Below are 6,000 nucleotides of genomic sequence, written 5' to 3' on the forward strand. Positions count from 1 at the left end.
CGAGTCATGTGGAACTGGGGCAAATAAAACATAAAGAAAATCATTAAAAGCAAGATTCGCCATTCAGGATAATGAGAGTGAGAGTATTGCCCAACGGTGCTTTAAAAATGACGAAAGAAAAAGGCAAATGTATGCACATGGTTATCATGTCCGGCACAATTAGAAGATATGGCGAATATTTAATGGTGTTGTTTGTGCTTGGTGTGTTTTGAAGATTGGAATGACGAAGGCATTTTACTCTGCTATCTAAACACTTTCTCCTTCGTTACCCTTTTTGAGCCTTATTTTTCTTTCATAACCCTCTTTCGGAATCAGTAGCAAAGAGTAGAAACATAAACATAAAAAAAATAAGAAAAGAAAAAAAAACACAAAAAGAAAAGAAAAAGAAAAAGAAATCAACAAAACGACAAAAAAAAAAGTCAGAAGAAAACAGAGGAATTGGGAACTACGTTCGACCTGATTCCTCAAAGAGGATACGTAGGCGCTTCACGGCTCGGTCATAGGGTGCATAATGGCCACAATGGTCACAATGCGCATGGTGTAATAAATTTTTTTAAAAAAAAATTATAAATGAATAATCCCCAAGCAAGAAACTGGGGCAAAGGTTGCGCTTATGGTAAGTAAAATTGGTTCCGAAGGTTGTAATTTTAAACCCCAAATTTATTTTGTTTTTGAGCCTTTAAATACCCTTTCTTTCTAGCCTGTCCAAAAAACCACATTATGGTCCAAAGAAAAACCTTCTGATCAGTCTGCAAAAGACGCCAAGTCAGACAAACGAGAGTCTTACCGGTGAACATAACACTCTGTTCCACAACAGAAAGGACTCTAATCTCCAGCAGAGAGAGTCATACCGGCAACACTCCAAATCCCCAGCTGGAAAATGGTACAAATGAGAGAGTTTTATCGGTGAAAATCTTCACGGACACCATAAGGCGATGAAAGCTGAGAGAAAAAACAAAATGAGAGAGGCTTGATAGTGAAAACCCTTCGGGCACTACAAGTCGAATAAGATTGGGAATCAGATGGGAGATAGTCAAGGGAAGATCTTGAAAGACGATTGACGATAGAGGATAGGCCACATATGCATGTCATGACCATTAGAGTCGGTGTCTGCGTTTGATAGGTTTTTATTTATAGTTTCTTTTGTTAAAGAGTCATCTTTTTCCTTTGTCTTTTATTCTGTTCCCTTTTATCTTTTCCTTTCATAGAAAAATTCCCCAATAGAGTCTGTCTGGTCAGAACCAGTGGGAAATGACTTCAAAATAAGCCATCAGCTTTCCAATTATGCAAGACGAGATCTGACTAGTACATCCAAGTGGTATAGTCAGCAAGGAACAAGCGCGAGGCCAGTGTCAAGAAAGATATCCCCAACAAAAGGATTGACGAGTGTCAAGAGGGATATCCTTGCCGCAATCAAAGGTTATTAAACCTCAAGACCAGAGCCCGTGGACAAAACAAGGAGAGAAATAAGCATGATTTGGGAAATTCATGCGAGACTAAAAGGTCGGGAAAATGCAAGTTTCCGAGCCATGCCACGAAAGAAGAGGGATATCCCCAGCGGAAAAGGATTATCCCCAGCAAATAATATCATCCCCAACAAGTTTTGGAACGCAGAGCAGGGAAGGAGAAAGGGAAAAGCCATCCCAGTAGGCGTATCACAACCAACCACCGCATTTTAAACTAACAAATTTTATTTGATTTGAAACAGGTAAAAGAAATGGCATTTATAACGGAAATGCATGCCACAAGAAAGATTGTCAAACTGGGGCAGAAAATTTTCTTTTCAGTTAGAAAATTTTCTGGAAATCAGGTACCCATTTGGGGAAGAATAAAGATAACACCAGTCTCAAGGGAAGTGGTCTTTGAACCAATGTTGCCCCCGACATAATAAGTTTCCAATGAAGGAAGTTGATCCCCAGCAGACAGAACAAAGGGATGACATTTGTGCTCAGAAAAGCAAAGAGCCATTATCATCCCCAGCAGCTTCCAGAAGAATGAAGCATCGATTTGAAGGGATAAAATTCCCTAGCAGCGTTATCCTCAACAACGTTATCCCAAGAAGATAACACTTTTATCCCCAGCAGTGTTGAGAGAAAATAAAAAAAATGGAGGAGGGGAAAAAAGGAGACTCCCCTAGTGGTATTATCCTCAGCAATCAGGCGTCCACCTGGAGAACAAGGAAGAGTAAGGGAAGTATTAGCAATCAGGCGTCCACCTGGAGAACAAGGAAGAGCAGTTGAAGTTAGAAGTCAAGAGTCCACCTGGAGAACAAGGAAGAACAGTTGAAGTATTAGAAGTCAGGCGTCCACCTGGAGAACAAGGAAGAACAATGGAAATATTAGTAGTCAGGCGTCCACCTAGAGAACAAGGAAGAGCAGTTGAAGTATCAGAAATCAGGCGTCCACCTGGAGAACAAGGAAGAGCAACGGAAGTATTAGAAGTCAGGCGTCCACCTGGAGAACAAGGAAGAGCAATGGAAGTGTTAGAAATTAGGCGTCCACCTGGAGAACAAGGAAGAATAGGGGAAGTATTAGAAATCAGGCGTCCACCTGGAGAACAAGGAAGAACGATGGAAGTATCAGCAATCAGGCGTCCACCTGAAGAACAAGGAAGAATAGTTGAAATATCAGAAATCAGGAGCCCACCTGGAGAATAAGGGAATACAATTCAAATTTTAAGTAATCAGGAGCCCCCCTGAAGAACAGAATGGCGATTTATTGGTTGAAGTCAGGAGCCCCCCTAGAGAACAGAATGGCGATTTATTGGTTGAAGTCAGGAGCCCCCCTGAAGAATAGAATGGCGATTTATTGGTTGAAGTCAGGAGCCCCCCTGAAGAATAGAATGACGATTTATTGGTTGAAGTCAGGAGCCCCCTGAAGAACAGAGGCATACATTTCAGTCTTTACATTTCAAGTGTTGAAGTTAGGAGCCCGCCCATAGAACAGAGGCATACATTTCAGTCTTTTCATTTCAAGCGTTGAAGTTGGGAGCCCACCCATAGAACAGAGGCATACATTCAGTCTTTTCATTTCAAGTGTTGAAGTTGGGAGCCCGCCCATAGAACAGAGGCATACATTTCAGTCTTTACATTTCAGTTGTTGAAGTTGGGAGCCCGCCCATAGAACAGAGGCATACATTTCAGTCTTTTCATTTCAAGCGTTGAAGTTGGGAGCCCGCCCATAGAACAGAGGCATACATTCAGTCTTTTCATTTCAAGTGTTGAAGTTGGGAGCCCGCCCATAGAACAGAGGAATACATTCAGTCTTTTCATTTCAAGTATTGAAGTTGGGAGCCCGCCCATATAACAGAGGAATACATTCAGCATTAATTTTCAAGTATTGAAGTTAGGAGCCCGCCCATACAACAGAGGCATACATTTCAAGTCAAGTCAGAGGACAATAAAACAGAGGGTTACAATAGGAATCCCCAGCAGGAAACAATAAAATTCCCCGGCACCGGGAAGCAGAGGGTTGCAACAAGAGGCCCCAGCACAAACTCAAGTGCATGTGTCAAAAAGAAGAAAAGCACCGGAAAAAAATGCAAGCAGACAAGAAAGCAAGGCAACAAGAAAAATTGTAGTCTAGCCTAGCTTCTTGTTTTCTTTTAAGCACGGTGTAACAAGGAGATCGGTAAGCAGTAGTAATAGCATGCAACAACAGTAACATTGCAGTCTCACGGTAGTCCCAGCTACCAAAACTTCCCGAACTACATTGACATGATTCCTGTTTAGCCCAGGATATGTAGGAAACCTTTGAAGCAAAGGTTCGGTAGTACTCGGATGGGCAAAAATCGCTCGCTTTATCTTTGGACGAAAACCCTTCGTGTCTTCGGGCAAAGAGGGGCAGCTGTAAGCACGTGATTTTTGCCCTATATGAGAATTACTCCCAAAAAATTCAAAAATAAAATAATTTTCCTTGGTGTGCAATTTTGTGATATTTTGAATAATTATTTGTATTTGTCTGTGCATGTTTATTTGTTAAATTATTAAAAATACAAAAATATGTCGCATTTCGCATGTAGGATTTAATTTTACAATTGTTAGTAATTAAGTTTGTTTTACAAAAAATAAAAATCACAAAAATAGGCATCGTTTGCATTTTTAGCATTTAATGTCCAAATATACAATTTTATGCTTAATTATTACTTAATTGTGCGTTAATTGTTATGGGGAGTTAAGTTGCGCTTTTATAACTTAATTTAGTTCTTAATAATAGTTTAAGTATTTATATAATTTAGTTTAAGAAAAATAAAAGAGGAAAAGAGAGCAAAAAATAAAGAAAATCGGAATTGGGCTCAAATTTAAGTCATAGGTCCAAAGAGACCCAATCTTCCAAAAACGACCCAGTCCATTTCGAACTGGGTCGACCCGGTCCGCCCCATTAACCCAAATACCCAACACCCTTCTTCATTTTTCAAAACACAAAAACAAAACAAAACCCTAAAAACAAAAAGGGGATCCGCCCCTCCCCAACCTTGGTTTCTTCTTCTCCATCTCCAAAATAATGACCTCCCATGGCTGCCCTTACCTTCTTCTTCAACCACTCGCTTCCAGACCCAGCACCATCGTCACCCCAAGCCACGAAGCTCAAGCCATGGCAGCTTCTCCTTCACTCGTGTACACACCCCATAGACACACCGAACGACCCCGTCTTCGTCGCCAAGCTCAAGCTTGAGCTCCCATGGCGATTTTTTCCTTCTCGACGACCAGCGTCGTCCCCAGTTGCTTCTTGCTGCCTCTGCGTCATCCGCTTCAAGCTCGAGCTGCTGCTCCATTTTTTCCCATAGCTGCTGAACGCAGCAGCAGTAGACGACCACTGCTCCTTTTCCTCCATTGATGCTGCGTCAACCAGCTGTTTCTTCCATCTTTCATCGACGCCGCTATCAAGCATTTGCCCCCGCGTCCAGCTCCCTCGTCCATGGATGTTGCTGCTACTGTTTCAATCTTCTTCCTCATCGACGACCTTAGTCGTTGAACGCAGCAACATGTCGACGCCCATAGCTGCTTCAGCTGCGTCCGCCACTGTCCGTCGTCCCCAGCTGCTTCATGCTGCTCCATCATCTTCGTCTTCGTCGTTGTTTTGAATCGATTAGTTGGTTTATGTTTCAAATTTTGTCCATATTTTTGTTCGTTGCTTTTCGGATCCAAAAATAAATGATTCAATTCTTGTTTTGTTTGTCCGTCGTTGAAATAATTTTTTAGTTTGTTCATATGTTTTGTTGAATTAATTTTCAGATTTCAAATGGAAATTAATTAATTTGTTTTTCATGTTTATTTCATGTTTGTTTTATTGTTTAGGTAAAAATTTGTTAGTTTAATGTTTGTTAGATTCAAATTGAAATTTAATTGATTATTTCTTCAATTTGTTTCATGTTGTTATGTATTTTCCAGAAAATTATTAATGTTGTTTGAGTCATTTAATCCGTCATGTTTGTTGTTTTAAAAAATAGATTCATTCATGTTCATACTTTGTTTGGTTGATCTTGAATCCGAAATTTGTATAGTTTGATTTCTTGTTTATCATTTATGATTATTTCTTGAATTTGTCTCATAATCTTGTTTAAGTTTAATATAGGAATTGTTGGTTGTAATGTTGTTAGAGTTGATTTTAAGTTCAATATTATTGAATTTAGAAATCTGAATATACTTGTTTGTTGTTGTTGTTGTTGAATCTGAAAATAAGTTTGTTTGTTGCTAAAAATATTGTTCAATCAAATTTTAGTTGTTCTTGTTCTTTGTTTGTTGCTAAAACTGTAACCCCCTCCTTCCCCCCCCCCCCAGTTCCCCATATCTATCAGCTTAATTATCCACTGAAATCATAATTTTTCCTTCAAAAAGTCTTAAAACGAGTACTATTTACCAAAAATACAGCCTATAGCTTTATACCAAAAGTCATGACCCAACTCTCACCGGAGTCGTGACGGCGCCTAACAGTACTTGCTAGGCAAGTCAACAGTCACACAATAACAACGAATTTGACAAAATAAGGTTCAATAAACTCA

Source organism: Nicotiana tabacum, chromosome 9, assembly GCF_000715075.1.
Source record: "Nicotiana tabacum cultivar K326 chromosome 9, ASM71507v2, whole genome shotgun sequence".
NCBI classification, from domain to species: domain Eukaryota; kingdom Viridiplantae; phylum Streptophyta; class Magnoliopsida; order Solanales; family Solanaceae; genus Nicotiana; species Nicotiana tabacum.